This window comes from Neopelma chrysocephalum, unplaced genomic scaffold, assembly GCF_003984885.1.
Source record: "Neopelma chrysocephalum unplaced genomic scaffold, ASM398488v2 Primary Assembly neopelma1_97034, whole genome shotgun sequence".
NCBI lineage: Eukaryota > Metazoa > Chordata > Aves > Passeriformes > Pipridae > Neopelma > Neopelma chrysocephalum.
In genome coordinates, this window is record NW_020925676.1 from 2,540,803 (window position 1) to 2,558,247 (window position 17,445).

Genomic DNA, 17,445 nt, shown 5'->3' on the forward strand with positions numbered 1-17,445 from the left:
GTACCCTCATACAATCTATTGTTGCTTATGGCCAGGAATAATCCAACCTAAAATCTAAAGAAACAGCTACTTGCAAAATAGTAATATGACATACTGGAATTTCAGCAAAACTCAACTTGGCCATCAGCACTTGAGAGTTCTCCAGGAAAACCTCTCCTCACAATGTCAAATTCTGCCAAGGAAGCTTGATTTTACAGAGTATTCCACAGCAAAATAGCGCAATCCCTAAGGCAAAAACTTAACCGTAAGTTCCCCATAAATCTTACTTTTATCGTTAGGTTTTTAAGTACTGTGGAATCCTCATGAACTCTAAATCTATGGGTACACAATAGGAGTGGTTTTGTGTCAAAGCACAGCATTGCATTATGGCTGGACCCGGGATCACCCTCTCCCCTTGTCTGTGCCAGCCTTAGTTATCACACTCGTTTAATTGTGGCTATTCATTTGCTACAACATCATGCTAATTAATCATGGGGCAGAATTAATTTGGTGCCAACAGAATCAACTCCTTTCTCCAAGCACTTTCACTTCATACAGACAGCCCTGCAAGAGGTGGAATTCCCTCCTCCTTTACTGAAGGCTACCACTGAGAACTCCAGAGGACTGTGCACAATCTTGGAGTGCAACATAAATAAAAAGACAGAGAAGAGCTAGACTGGCACATGTAAAAAGCAAAGGGATGAAGGGCAGCAACGATAAATTAGCAACTGCAATAGGGCAGAAAGAAAGGCTAAGGAAAGCTGAGGACACACATTGCATTTAGTAAAGCTCTAAGAAGGACAGAAGAGAATAAGCTGTGGGCACAAAAAACAAAGAAGCAGAAAACCCTACCCAGAGGCAAACTCTAAAACTCAATAAACATCTGCTGATTGAGACTTGAGGCTCTAAATACAACTATTATGAGTAGGAGAAAAACGACTGGCATCAGTTTTGCTAACAATTTATCTTTAAATATATAAATAGGAGACCCCATGGTCTAAAAATCCTCTGTGTTAAGGTCACCTTCTTAAAAAATCTATTTTCTCAAAGTTACTAGATCACATTTTCTCTTCAAGCAATGCCATCAAATATGCAATAACACTACAACACTGTCATTCTTAAAAAGTGAAACTATCCAAACTCAGCGTATCATTAAAATCCTCTAAAAATCGTTTTTCCTATAAAAAGTTTTAAAAGTATAATTACATAACCATTCCCCAACAAGACAAATTCCTCTCTGCAAGACCAAGCCAGGTAACTGCAATTGAGTTATCAGTTTGACTAACAAGATTTCTGATAAAGCATGGTAATATAATGTAATTAATAAATTGAAATGTAAGTTCTTATACACTACAATGACAGAATTGCATCAATAATGGTGCACGGCTTATTTCAGCTCCTTAAATGAAATGCACTATAAAGTACAAAGCATCACTGTCATGGCAATGGTACTGTATATTACTGGCATTTCAAATTCAACACAAAGCTTACTGTCAGTTGTTCTATTTATGTTTTCTGTACAAAAGACAGGGTATTACACTTCACCGAAATAAATAATACTCACTAAATCTTGTCAGTGTAGTCCTTTAACCATTGCAGGATAAGTCAGATAGATAATTTAAGGCTACCAACTGTTCACGATTCCCATTCAGACAAATAAACAGTGCAGCTTTAGACACAGCCCAGTTTGACAGGAAAAAATAACCTAGAAAATACTGAAAAACTGAATTATAGCTGGACTATGGATTACTTCATTGACTCCAAAAGACCACATAAATTCATCGTTTTAATTTCTCAGTAAAATCTCCTCTAGACTCAAAAAAGAACACTTATTCAGTTGTCAAAATGAAACCTCTCTGAAATCATGAATCAGCAATAATGGCAAATGTTCACAAATGACAAACTCAAGTTCTTGTCATAAGTCTAAGGTTCATTTCCTCTAGATGTCTTCCAACTTCTCCCTCCCTCTGTCCCAAAGGAGGATAATTCCTGTTCTCAGCTTTTCCCAACTGTAGAGTACTTCCATCCTGATTGTGCCAAGCACCAAACAGACTGTTCACACAACCGTGATAGAAGAGGGGCATTAAGAGACAGTCCCTTTCATGGCAAAGGAGAAGATAATTACCCATTTTTAACTTTTTTTTTTAATCCATTGAGAACTTTATAAACTGTGAATGAACCAGAGTGTGTATGGATCTTAGTCACTGTAGAATTTCCTGCTTCTCAGAAACTGTGTCCCATTAGTCACTGACAGTAACACGTAGATATGCCAGATAGGTCTGTCATCCTCAGGGAACTTGATATAATGTAGTACTAAACAAGCAGGAGACTTATACCCACATCAGGAATTATTCGCATTCTTCCTAGATTGAATTTATTATAAATGTGTCTCTGAAATCTAAGTTTAGCTTCAAAGATGATTTAAGTGAACAAACTGAGCTGGATTCTGGATAAACAGCAAACTCATTACCACTAGCAACTCCCACATTACTCTGTTTAAAAAAACCCAAAATCTAAATTTAAACTTTCCTACTGTGATTTATTTCTGTAGTACTGCTTTTCCAGATCCTTATGAAGGCGGCATTATATGAGACAGAACATACATAATGTCAACATCTGGTAAGAACTAAAACTGCAAAATTCTTCCTTTGTTCTCTTGGAAGGAAAAATTCTTCCATGAAAAGCCACTATAACTTACTCTAAAAACTAGTAGAAAAGGCACAAAGAGGAACAGTGGAACGATTTTTTCCTTTTTTTTTAGTTGGTAAAGGTCATGCTTTGTAGTATTTGACCTTCTTTTTTTTTTAACAAAACCATGAAAAATCTACTAAATTCCAATAATACCATTCAGCAGAATTAAATGAAACATTTAAATAAACTGACAATTTCTGAAGTATATTAATTCCTTGTAAAGAATTAATCGTGGTAGGATACTACTCTCCCTTTCCACTTCAAGACAGAGAAGCTTCTGACAGAATTAACTCAATAAACGTTCTCCAAGCAAGTATTTAGTTCATTCACAAAGAGTGAAGCCCTGATGCGCTTTGTAATTTTTCTTTCTTTTTGGTTCCAATAAGTACTATGCTCCTAATCATCTTCAAAGGCATAACAGTTCATGCACTCATAGGAATATTATTTGATCACTCTCATAACTACAAGATGGTATAAAGTTTACTATCCAGAGAGGAGAAAGGAGGTCAAAAATTATGATCACAACCATAGACTTCACTCAAATATCCCCTTGGAAAGTCCCATGGGAGGGCTCTGAAGGGAAAGAGGCCCAAGAAAGCTGGTGGACACCAAATTGAACATAAGCCAGCAACATGCTCTTGCTGCAAAGAAGGTGAATGGTATTCTGGGCTGGATTAGCCAAAGTGTTGACAGCAGACCAAGAGAGGTGATCCTTCTGTTCTTCTCAGAACTGATGATGCCACAAGTGGAGTGTTGAGTCCAGTTCTGGGCTCCCCAGTACAAAACAGACATGGACATACTGGAGAGAGAGTCTGGCAAAGGAACACCAAGATGACGAATGGCCTTGAGCACACCTCCCATGAAGAAAGGCTGAGAAAGCTGGAACTGTTCACCTGGGAGAAGAGAAGGCTCAGGGGCATCTCATCAATGAGCATAAATGCCTGAAGGGAGGGTGCAAACAGAACAGAGCCAGGCTCTTTCCAGTGGTGCCCAGTGACAGGACCAGGGGCAATGGGCACACACTGAAACACAGGAGGTTCCTCCTGAACATCAGGAAACACTTTCCCTCTGAGGGTGTCCAAGCACTGGCACAGACTACTCAGGGAGGTGGTGGAGTCTCCATCCTTAGAAATATTCAAAAGCCATCTGGGCTTTTTATAGTCTTGTGCACCCGGCTCTAGGTGACCCCACTTGAGCAGAGGTTTAGACCAGGTGACAATGAGAGATTCCTGCCAGCCTCTACCATTCTGTGATTCTATAACAGGAACTGAAATCTCATTACTGAAGAATATGATTATGTAACATTCTGAATGAGATGTGACACTTACCTATACCTCATTGGCATCAATTATTATGTTTAAAACTGCTTAAATGAGCTATAAAAAGTGATTCAGCACAACACATAGTACAGAAATACAGGAAGGTAAAAAAATTCTCACAGGAAAGGAGAAAACCTACCTTCATGAAAAGCAATTAGCACATTTATTTCCATTGCAGAAGGGGTAGGTATTGAAATTGAACCCCATGGAGTTTCATGAAGTAAGATAATTATGGGTATTTACAGGTATTCAGCCCTGCAGGATATGAGACAGAATCTGTAGGTTTTAAAAAGCATGAAAAAAAGTTTTGTGTTTTGCAGATCTCTCTCACCAAGAAACTAAATTAATATAGATCTCCATACCATCATGACTTGACTCTTATGAATCAATATACTTTTTTCTACTTTGCCTCATAGGAAAGATACACATTGGTGGAAGAGGACAGTTTAAGAGATTCAATCCATTCTTTAATCCAGCATCTCATAAGACAGAAAAAAAGACTAATTGGAAATATTGTTAGCAATTTTTGTCCTTTACATATAGCAGCCACCTACATGCTTCAGGCAGAGAGATATTTTTCCCTCAAAGATTTAATTTAGTTACATATTTCATTGAAAGAAATTGCATGCTTGTTTTAGCATGGGCCAGACCTTCTATGAGGTGAGTTATACCTGGCAGAACATTGACTTGTAGGAGGGATGAGGGAGTCATCTGTTCCTACAGGTATAAGATTATACAAAATATACAAAAAAGAAAGAAGCAGCTGATGAACATGTAGACCACCATCAGCTTAAATAAAAAGAACAAAGGACATCTGCAAATCAGTTTAAATAAAAAGAACCACCTGAGCCAGTAAATCAGACAACATCAGCATCAGTAACTTGAAAAAATAACACTGTACTGTGCTGTGCATAAAAAAAAAGGAAAGAAGAGATTGATGGGTGGAAAAATGAACTTACCTCATGCAGATGAAATGTAAAACAAAAATGTTTTATGTCTAATGTAAAAAAGAAAAAGAAAGTAAAGCATGTAGAACAGCAAAGGACAGTCCTCAATACACCATTCTAAAGTGGGTACCTAGTCTTTCCTGCAGATGACAATAACCACCTTGGTTTCCACACGTGGCTGCAAAACTCATCTCAAGCACACAAATCTGGGCAAAGGAAGGATGTTACAGCTGATTTGCTCCTTAACAGCAAACCGTATTCTCCTACCTAATATCTTAAGAGTAAGCAAGCTGTGGAATTTAGATAGAATGCAAAGTTCGAAAGATTATCAAACTAGATGCATTTGGCCCCCTGAAGGATAGGAAGCAAAAGAGCACAGTTTTGGGTTAGGATTATCACAGCCTATTGTAGATGAAGGTCAGATAACATAATGTCTTTGCAAGCAAATGGTACACTTGTGTTTATAGTCTGCAAAAGATAGACTTCTCAAGGTAGACACTTGTGTTGTTTTACACAAGCTTCAGCCAAATCTCTTTAAACACAATTCAGAAGGACACGGAGTCACCAATGAAATGGTTTTGGACTTATCACATAGCATAGTAACCATCTTATATTTCTCTGTCATTACAACCGTGAATCACAGTTTTGTGTTGACAATTATAATTATAATTCTATCTCTGTGACCAAACAATTTACTTTTTGGAAACATTTCAATAAGTTGCTCTGGCAGATCAGAAATTAGAGGTGCTGTTACGAACCTAGGGAACACTGAAATAGCCTCACATTTTAAAATGTATAAATGGCCTATTTTTAAGACAGTATCGCATTTCAGTTATCAGCAGATGGCCATAATCCTGATACAAATTTCTACTTCGTGATGTATTACATTCTAGTGATATCTTATAATCTGCAATAAAATCCAGCTTCTGAAGTATTTCTAAAATTCTCCAGAGGTTATTGGTGGTAATTTGCAAAATTCAGCATGCAACCAATAATACTGCAAACAACCAGGTATTAAAATGAAGCATTCTTTTTATACACAGGTGGACTAAATCTAAGCATACTGAAAAACCCACTTCTTTCAGTATATCTTTAAATTTGGCTGGGCTGAAAAGATTTCTGTCAATATTTTAATTCCAGTGACAAATTTTCATGTATAGTTACAACACAGTGGGAATATGTAAGCCAATTTGCAGAGTCTTAATGAATATTTCTATTCATTAGAGATAGTAAAAATCCATATCTTCAGAAAATATACATCATTCCTATAGACAGTTCATTTACATGGAAAATCTTGACTTTGAACTGAGTAATGAACGCTGCCACCAGTGTCAAAACACTATCAGCATCAGATACCCACACCAAACCTCCATCCTTCTATCACAGAGAATCTTTGAAATCAGAGATCATCACACATCCCTAGAGAGCACATAAGTTGGTATATTATTACTACATGTAACAGAAAGGTTCAATTAAGCTTTTCCATGTTATTTAGGAAGCAGAAATTTCCATCACAACTAAAACCTGCAACAAGAGGTCACATAAAACTTAAACATAAGGAAAATACCCAGAAGTGACATGAACACATTTCCTTTTCAATCATATATCGAAGTACTCAGAACTCAGAACAAAAATGTAATGACACCCCACGACAGGTGTCCAATCCAGTTTGTGTCCTCTCTTCACATACACATGCAACATAGAAACTTCTGCCTTTGCAAACATTAACCCTACAATCTACGGATTCTTCTTTCAGAAGCTTTTGTTTATGTGTTTCTTTACAGACTACAAAACCATAGATTGTAGAGGAAGACAGAAAAATAACTTCTGAATGAAGAATCCTGTAATTGTTCCCACACCTTCTGGTATGTCCAAGCCTGATCAAAGACAAAAACACATTTTGCTTTTCCAACAGAAGTTTTTTATCTATGAATAAAAACATCAAGTCTCTAAAAACGATCAGGCAATCCAATATATTGTTAATGGTACTTTCACAGGACACAGTTGTCCTAACTGATTTTCACCCCATAAGGCATTTTTGAAAAGTGATTTTTTAGGAGCAAGGAATATTAAAGTATCAGGCAGCTAAGTTACATAATCTTTGTCTTTTTTTCATTAGGAGGCTGCAGAAGAGCATTATCAGTGCTGGCAGTGTCTGGGCATTTTGACTAATCTTTTTATAGTGCTTCAATTTAATAATATCCAAGCCTGGAACACACTCTGTGCCTGATAAGCAGATCACACAAATCCAGAAAAAAAACATTTTATTTGAAGTCACTATGTTCTTTACACTGGAAATACCATGCACACTGTAAATTACATGCATTGATCACGCCAGAACACCCTCAGCTTGACCATGGATTCATGTCCATGTTCTATCCCATATTCCTAAAATCAGCACTACAGCTCACTGACAACATACGAGCAAATCTGCCTATTAAAAAACCACAGATGTCCAATAGAATCCAGAAAAGCTGACCTTCCCCTTTCAAAGTATGCTTTCATGTATATATTTAACATATTATTTCAAAACAAACTATAAAAATATGTTGTATTTTTCAAAAAGATAAATAATCCATAGCAGATCTAGGAAATGGAGCAGAAGTGTATCCAATCTAAAAGTTGCATTCAGACTTGATGGTCACTACCAAGGAGCAGGTCCATTAAAGTTTCCCACTGAAATATTTTCTTCAAGTTAGTATAGATGCATCAATGTAACTGAGACACACACTGACTCTTTAAATTCTGTAATTATATTTCACATCTAATGACTCGTGACTGCTTGGGAAAATGTCAGGTTTGCAAGACTGACTACTACTTCATAAAGCCCATTTGAACCAGGAAAGAGGAGAGAGTTCACACTTTATCTCAGCATCTCTGATGCAAGAAAGCTGAGAACTCTTGTAAGGCTACAGTGTTATTGCTACCTTCAGATGGAAGTTTTATCCAGCTCTCCACTAGACTCCATTTAAGAAAGTTTCTCCTTAAGATACTTTGATTTAAGCATACTGGGTTGCTGTGCTCACTTCTCTAGGACTTTAGCAGTTCACAAACACTGTCCACCCTTTTGGTTTGTCTGGTTTTACCAAAGAAATCAGTTATGTAACATTTTCAAGGTTTTACCAAAGAAATCAGTTATGTAACGTTTTCAAGGTTAAAGTAATTTTAATATATGCCATATTCGGTGTTTGATAACCACATTCCATTCTTCTCTATTGCAAGGCTGCAGTATTTTAAAGGATTAACAATGAGGATTTATGACACTTCACAAAACATCTCCTAACTGGGGAAATAATACCTTCTCTGTTGGTAAGATGCAGTACAGTCTTCTATGTTACAACTTACATACACCTTTGACACTGACAGCCAAGGCTACGTTCCATATCAGAGATGGAATTGCAGTAGAATAAGGTGTTTATCTGCTCACAAGAGGTATTAGAAATATACTGGCACATTTGTTGCATGGCCAGAGACCATTCAGGAAGCAGTTGCAATATTAAGGTGACATTTACTCACTGGTTTTCTTAGTGGGAAGACTACCAAACCCAGGATGATAAAGCAGAAGTTTGAGATTTAATCCTAGCTTTGAATACAACAAAAAACCTCTTTCCCATTCCATCAGTGCTCTTTCCTCACACATATGTACAGTGACAGCACAAGCTGGTGCTTGTTTCAAAAGAACAGAGACACACACAGGAAAGTACCTCAGGGTGGGGATGGCCAGTGCTGAACTCTGCCAGCAAGGCTTTGCCTGATATCCTGCTCTTCTGCTGGTTACCCACCTTTCCTCACAGCTCTCCTCAGACTTACTCACTGAACTCATGTATCTAACTTCAAGCCATGCAGTCCCTTTTATTTCTGTAATTCTTCTACAATGTTTTTCATCAGAGTGTATTTTCTAAGTAGAGCAGCTGGGGAACACAAATCTTAAGACAACACAAAATCTTAAAAGAAAGTGCAATATTGTCCTACTGTAAAATTATTAAAAAGTCAAAATTTACTCCTTTAAAACTTGGTTCTCTCTTCTTTGCATCTGGTATTACCAGATACATATAATAATTATTATGGAAGATTTTAGTGAAATCCTTCTTATGAACTCACTATTCTGCTTACTGCACAAATATGAACTTTGAAGCCTTTCTTTCCTTCCCATCCCCAAAATTTTAAACATCCTATTGTTAAAACAAACAAATAAACAAGTTAATAATTTCTGCACAACAAATAGTCCATCTGTTTATTCCAGTCAGTGTAGTGGGATAAAGAATATGAAACTGTACCTAATGCTGTAAGTCAGGACATCAGCACCCTAAACACTTGACCTCCAAACAAAAAGAAGAAAGTATAAAGTATACACCTAAAGCAGCATGCCATCTTTTAATTTTGCTGTGCAGAAAATAATACAACCTTTCCAGAAGTTATACACCATCAACTCATGCAGCAAGTGCTAAAAGAACACAAGGAACAATAACATTATACAAATCAGTTGCACCTAAAATGCTGAATGTATTACAATACTATAATACCATTACAAAATCTCTTAGGCACAGTCTTACTACCAGCAAATTCACAAAGCTCACTTTAATGAAAATTATATCCAAGGACATAACTTGGCTTTTAATCCAAGGATACAATTTAGCCCTTAAGTATACAATTGAGAAAAACATCATTAGGCCCAGAACTTATATTTCCCTCACATTCCCGCACTACTAATTTTAACTGTCCCAGAACTAGGCATAGGCATAACTGCTGGACACATTTAGTCCAAGAGGTATACTAGTTCAGACCACAGATCTCCCTACTTCAGCACACCATCTCCACAATGAATGGCAAGGGGAGCATATAAGAACAAAGCTAGTATGAGGATACATCCTCAGAATGCTGGAGTTTAAAGACAGGTAATGTCTTTCGATTTGGAAGAAAATACAGATTAGACAATCCAGTTTCTTCTAGATGAACACCTCTTTCTGCAGAATAACCAAATTAATATGTATAAAGCATATATATTCTGATATAAAGTTTCATTTTTAAGGATGTACAAACCAGTCTGCAGTTCTGGGCTCTGAACTTGCACATGTTTTCAGTAACATTAATGATGTTAGCTTTAAAAATATACCTTAGGATCACATTAAAGGTTTTTAGAATTGTATGTGTAAAACATTTGAAAGGATCTAAGGAGCGCTTTCCTAATTTGGATATTACATTATGCATAGAAATCGCATCCTTGATCAAGCTTTAAAGGCAAGCTCTGTGAATCACGTTAAGCCAAAATAGTGACAGGTGAAGGCCCATTTCATAATAATAGCACTGGGCTTTTTTGGCCACTGTTACCTATTTACCAAAGCCTGTTGTGCATTCTCATGGACTACAGCAAGAGTCATCTACAAATTCTAGATTTTACAGGTTTGCCTGTCTTAATGCATCTTACACACAAAAAACCCCAAACAAATCACCAAACCTAACACCCACCTTACTATGTAAAAACAATGTTTCTTCTACTTCTCTATGGAGTTGCAACACACTGAATCTACTATGCAAACAGCAAATTGGCTAATCTTTCTTTCTTTGGACAGAAGAAAGAGAAGCCTGAAAGGAAAGAAGAGCAGAAGAAATGGGGTAACATGTTCTGGGCACAAGTATCAATAAGCAACATTTTGAACTCCGGAGTTATGGAACCACAGAGCATGAGTTTTGTGGAAGTCTGAGTGAAACAACAGAAATCAGATTTTTTTTTTCTGCTTTCTTTTTCTGCATGACCTTTGTATGGGGGCAGGGGAGTAAAGAAAGACTATCAAGATCTCTGTTTACTCAGACAAGAATTTAGGAACAGCAATCATCAACGACATACAAGTTTCTACAATCACGCTGTGCCTTGGAAAAAAAGATATGCCTTAATTCTTGCCCATTTCCCAAAGAGAGATGTAAATCTCAAGTTGAAAGTTTCAATACAAACCGAATGAGTTGCAATAATTTAATTTTCTATTTTGTCTAATGCATCCAGTCAAGAATGCATTTACTATATCTTTAGGGCTTTGTAGCTTTCCTGTTTATTTTAATAACAGTAGTTTCATGTCACACATTGAGATAAAGAGATCAAGATACCTACACCAAACCCCACAGTGCAAAATGTGAATCATAGTCTTTCTTGGTCTGTTAATGTAGTTGCCATTCAGATATGTACAGTGGTAGCAGCCCACTGTAATGTGAAAATTTGAGCTGACTGTAGAGATAGAGGTGTGAGTGAAAACACATTAAGACAGCACTTATTTAATCAATTTCCTATTGTAGCCAATTCCACATTTTTTCCATCATTTCAATGAACAAAATGCTAGTCTTCCATTAATAAAAAATAACCATGGCATACAGAAGATATAGCCAGAAGGGAAGAAAAAGGAGAAGAGCATGCTGAAGAGGTGAGAAACACAGATATATCAACTACAGGTACAGCCTTTACTCAGGCACTTCTACCTTCACTTACAGCAAGCACAACAGTATACCAGTCACAAATAGGAAAAGGAGCATAAAAAACAAGTGTAAAAATTACAGGGAGTTGGTTGAGAAGATAACGATTGGGGTGAGCAGCCAACTGCAGCTCAGAGTGTATCTTCTCTTCTTTGAGAGGCGGAATAAGACATTTCTGTAAGGCCTTCATGTTCCACTGAAAACACAGTTTTATCCAAGATCAGTGCTGAAGTTGACCCAGCCTTTTTTGGGTGACTCAAGCTAAGCCTCACTAACACAAGCAGCTCAAACTGCAAAAGATGAAGGTGAGCAGCAAAGGAATGATGATAAGCACCTGGGGAAAGTTCGGAGTGTAAGATCTTCTGTGGCATGTCTGCAGTCAGAAAGTAGCCTATTTCTAACTCACCTGTAGCACTAGAGTACAAATATAAACTAAGTATTAAAGTAAGCTTGTTGGGAAAAAAACAAACAACACAACAAAAACACAGTCACAGACTTATTTCAATATTTCCTGTGTTAAAACATTGAAAGAAAAAGGTAAAAAGGTTTTTCTTACAACAAAAGTCCTATTTGATGGATGTGTGAAGTAAACATGAATAGGTAATTTCAAGGTAGCAATGCTACCAATAAATACTGTCTGCTCCAAATATTGACTCAAGTGTCAGTTCTTTGAGACACTCCATGATCCATGTGATCTAGCAAAGTCTTGAAAATTAAATGTTGAGGGGATAGAAATCAGTGATCATCAGGCCATCAACACCACCACAGCCAGAAACTCCAACCAAAAGCAACCCAGGCTTTTGTGCTGAGTTTATAAACCCCATTTATGCTGTATCATCAATACAGAATTTCTAAGCAACAATTTGAAAAAGTAATACAGAAATAATGAAATTGAACTCTTTTTTCTTAAAGAAGAAATACATATGAAATTTTTTTCTCCAGAACTTCCCAGTCACAAACCTACTGTCCTCTTGTATGGCAGAGTACTGCACTTCCTTAGCTTTCACATATTTACTGTGCTTCCCCCTATGCTGTTGTCTCCCTCATTAGCCTACAGATTTATTTTCCATTCTATATCTCAGTGGCTCCTTCCTCTATACAATTAACTCCAGAAACTGTTAACTCTTGCATTCTGCCAATCATATCCTATCTATTATTCCTAAAAACCCAAACATATAAAGGATATGTCACAGAAAAAGGTGTATCAAAGAAACGGGTAAAAGGGAAAGAGAAGCATTTCACTTAAACTGGGACAAGACAGCTGGAGATTCAATTTCCTACAAAATGACCTTAATCAAAAGCTTGGGACTTATAGCATAACTGAATTAACTATTCTCAGTAAAGCCCATAAGGATTACATCTAAGACATTTCAGTAACTGACCGAATATGCCATTTCTAAAATATTTATTAAGCATTTGCATAACATATGATATGGCTTTAATTTCAAATTTATTAAAAACACACACACAGTCATTTCATACAAAAAACATACCCACAACTATGAGAAATAAGAGCTTACTATGGTTTCCAGTAGAAAAGCAGAAAGTTTCTCATGACTTGTTTTCTTTTAGGCAAGGAAGGAAAGTAATCTAATTCATCTAACCTAAAGAAACAGTATCACCTTGGCTAAATACAAGCAAACACAACTTCTGCCAATGTTGTTGTCTTACAGAAAAATATTTGTCATTTTCCACTCACTCCACTTCCCTCCTAAATTAGTCACTATCTACTTAATCTCAGCTGAGATCTCCATATTTCACCTATTGCAAAGATAAATGTTGGGTATAAACACAGCTCTCAGAGGCAAGGCAATCACTGCGGCAGGGTAACAGGAAAAATGTCTCTACATGGTTGCAATCATTTGCCTTTCACCACTTACTCAGAGCAAAGCAGCAAAAAAGTTCAGGTCATTTCCTGACTGGCACAGCAAGTTATAGCAAGATACACATTCTATTAATTTTTAATTGCATTGCTCGCAGACTGAAAGCCCAAAAGGGGAGCTTTTCTTTTTAAAGAGTAAAGAAGGGCACTGAAACTGCTTACCTCACTCAGCTCTGCAGGGGAGTCATTTCCATATTTCATAGCAACTCCAGAATTCATGATTAGACTTCTCAGGGCTTGACGATTTCTTCAGATTTCAAAGCTTTGTTCATCTGGTTCAATACTTTCTCCTCCAAAATTTTTCCGTCTGACACATTTTGCTCTAGACAGCCATTTTTACTCCACGTTGAGAGTTTAATGATGCAAGATCTTCTAAAAGAGCCAAACTGGTTTTGATTTCACAGACAATCCATTGCTGTGAGAGACTTGTTAATACTGTGAAGTGCTCAGAGAATTCAGAGAAGAAACTGCTTACCAGGACCTTAGGGCCATCTTAGTCCATCTGCAAGGCATACTTCATCTCTGCTGTCTGTTTTATTCTGCTCTTTTCCACAACTCTGTTGAAGGGCATCTCCCAATGCCGCTGAACATACTCAGAAAAATTTGATGAGCTTCACACAAGTCCACAGAGAAATTAAAAAGAAGGGAGTGCTGCTACAGTCTTCAGTGTTCACAGAGGGAGAAAGGAAAAGAGAAGAAAGCTCCCCTCACCGAGAGAAACCAATGTTGCATTTCACGCTAAAGTTTCCCCTGCCAGCGAGCCTGGAGTTTAGGTGGTTTATGATCAAACACAGCTGTCTTGCTGCTGGCTAAAGGGTGCATGGAAGGGGCGGTACCAAAAGGAGAGTGCAAGTGGGAGGGAGAGAGCTACAGAGAGTTCATTTTGGAACTACAGGCATCTCTTCAGCTTTCTGCATACTAATCACTATACAGAAAGCTATAAAGCTAAGTAACAGGAAATACCATCTGGATAACAATAAATTGGATTCTTATTTCCCTATTCCTGTCTGCAATTAAGTAAAGAAAACTGGGGTCTTTAGGGGGTGGGGGGTTGTAACGATTTCAAAAGGTCACAGTAAGCCTGAAAGCACCATTAGAACACTGCAGATTTTACATAACAGACTGACATTTTACAAATGGTTCAGGAGATGCTACTAGAAGGGGAGAAAAAAGCATTTGCTTTCAATATTCAACTACAAATCTAGAAAAATCCTTAACAAACTGGATTTGTGGACATGCTGCACCCATTGGAAGAAGTGATGATATCCTGTCCCCTTTCTTCCATCCCCTAAAACACAGGGGCAGCCCCACACACTATGTGATCCTGGATTATGATGTACTTTTGGAATTAGAAGTAGGAAATACCCTACTGTGCAGCTGAAATTTATTTTATCATATTAATACAATGTATTATTAAAGTGTCAAATTAGTTAAGAAAAAAAACCCTAATATAAGAAACAGAAATAAATGCTACACAAGCTGTGGCACAGTTCTTGCACCCTGGTAAAAAAACATCTGCATGAGAAACAATGCACTCCAAATGCAGCATTTTGAAAATTATATTGTGATGATTTCTTTCTCCTCTGTTAATCACAGATTAGTATCAGCGTGCAGACACAGGGATAATTCATCCCAATGATAATACAGAAAGTGCCTTAGGAAGCAAGATAAACACATGGATATTGCTCTATGGTAGCACAAAGCGGTAGCACTTTCTGGGTCCCTGTCCTTCCTCCGTGCCCAGCATCAGGAACTGCAACACTCCTCTGGAGGGTAACAGGAAAGCGACAGTCTCTTTACAAGATGTTTCACTTTCACCCTCCAGGTCTCCAGTTTGCTTTAGCTAGTCTGCATCCTGGGGTTTCCCTTGCTCTTTACATGCCCACCTTGCATCTCCTCCATTCTTCATTATTTTCCTCGTTGAGTCCCTGTCCCACCTTCACATTCAGTTCTGTCTCTGTGTTCAGTGCTTCTGTGTATATTCCTTTTTACTCATCTGCTTTGTTTCCAACATGTTTCCAGTTATGGCCCCTCAAATCCCAGCAACGGGCTGCACTGCTCTCTGCTGGCAGTTGGGTGGTGATGCTGGGACAAACTGTGCTGTTCCCCTCCAGTGAGTAGGAAGCCAGGAAGATGCAGACTCCTCCAGACTACAGACTAAAGTATGGAACAGCATATCCACAGCACTGAAATGTGATCAACAGGTTTTTATGCCCAGAAACAAAGGTATTGTATAGTCACTTAGTTCACTTTTCACAGATGAGGAAAAACCCCGACAACTTCAGTTGAAAAATTCCTGCAGCCGATAAAATAAATTTAAAATGTTTTATCTTTTCAAAATTATGCCTTCACAAACAGAGCTGAGAGTTTCTTGGGTTTTTGCATCACTACCCCTATCAACTTTATTTTCCCCTTTATAATCTGCTCTGCTCTGATCTTTGTCCAATTCTATCTCATATATCACAGGTTCACCAACTGCAGGACGAGCCTCAGAATTACTAAGAATGAAGTTCTAAGGTTTTCCTTTTCTAAAGGAAAGTCCATATTAATTATGGCTTCAATACACTGCATTTCCCATACTATATCCCTATACTGCCAAATACTTCCCAGCCAATTGTGAACAGGCATTCAGTACTTAAAAGTTATGACTTGTTTTCTTCACTTGCCATTGTTTGTCTGTTTCTGGCAGATTAGGACATTTCAGCCCTCCTACAGACCAGACAGAGCACATGGTACCACAGATGCATCCCAAGCATGATTGTGCAGGACACTTTGGGATCTGAACTAGATCCACTGTAAACACATATGGTGCACAGGATTTTTTCTGCCTTTTTTCTACTCTATACAGTAACATGGTAGAAAGAGACAGAGAGACTGAAAAACAACAGCAGAATTCACAGCTTCAGATGTGTGTAATAACATGGAAGATACATGCAGGTACTTTCAGAACAAAGTTTATTTAAAATTTAAAAATTAATTGTAATCCATGTGCAAATGAATGAAATGGTTAAACCAAAATCTGATGAAAAATTATTTTACTTTAACCCCAGCTGACTCCCATTACAATCTGCGTGCTTGCAGTGAGTGGTACAGGATTACACATTTCTCAGTTGGAAAGCATCAACTGTTAACTAACTGATAAAAACTGGCAATGCTTGTTTCAGAATCCTTATAAACTACTGTGGAGAGCTAGCTAAGACTAAATGTAATAATTCTTCTAAAATAGTTCCTAATATATCACATTTTTAAAATAGTAGCATCAAGAACATAGTCTGAGCACCTGAAGATGTAGAACTTGTTCTGTGATAATGACATTCTGTGAAATGTCATTATCATCTAGCATTTCTCCAAGTCCATTTACTAACTGAATGAAAATGTTACATCATAAAATTAAATTCCCAGATAGACCTGACCAGCTGTCTGCAGTCTGTTTCACAAGTTTCAAATACATGTAAGTGACCTAATACAATAGCAGGGTACTAAGAATTTTGTTGAAGCCAAAGTATATTTTCCCATTGGCTTGTGCCAAAGGCAGATTTCAAAGAAAACAAAGGAAAACCTCAAGTATGCCAATTTTGCATTGCCAGGAAATGAACAGACCACCCTGTGACCCAGTGAGAGAGGTGCCTTTTGGACTCAGTCCTTCTCTGTTTTGTCTGGCAGTGTACAGTTCATTCTCTCTCTCCCTGCCTCAGCTCCTTGCCTAGGATAGCAATGCTTCCTTGCTCTCAGCCTTTTTCCTGCCTTCTCTTTTAGCCTCTATAGGCAGGGAGGGGGTCGGTCTGGGTATGGGAAGAGGAATCTCTTAACCTACAGATGTATATTTCCTAGTCTAGGATGACATGGTCTCAGTGGATGCCTCAGTGTGTACTATGGCACACACAAGCAGCTGGACAAACCTTTCTGTCACAGAGGCTTTCAGGAACAACATCCACCAAACACTTTCTGTCAAGACAGTGATACTGGCCTGGGCTTCCACTCCATCCCAGTGCATTCTGATCCATTGTTGCCTTTTGTACCTCTAAAGCACTTACGACGCACATACTGCTTGTGGATAAGCACATTTGCTCTGATTCTTCCCAAGATAATTTCAGAATTATGCAGCAACAACCATTAGTGTTGCCAGTTTGCTGATTGTTGATTTAATAATCTTATGGCCACTCTATTC

At 37.7% G+C, this 17,445-nt stretch overlaps 1 protein-coding gene across 1 annotated transcript in view; it reads right to left on the reverse strand.

Moving 5' to 3' along the window:
- Window positions 1–17,445, reverse strand: part of LOC113961114 — a 105,597-nt gene that overhangs the window by 43,597 nt on the left and 44,555 nt on the right. The gene's annotated exons all lie outside the window — the stretch shown is intronic.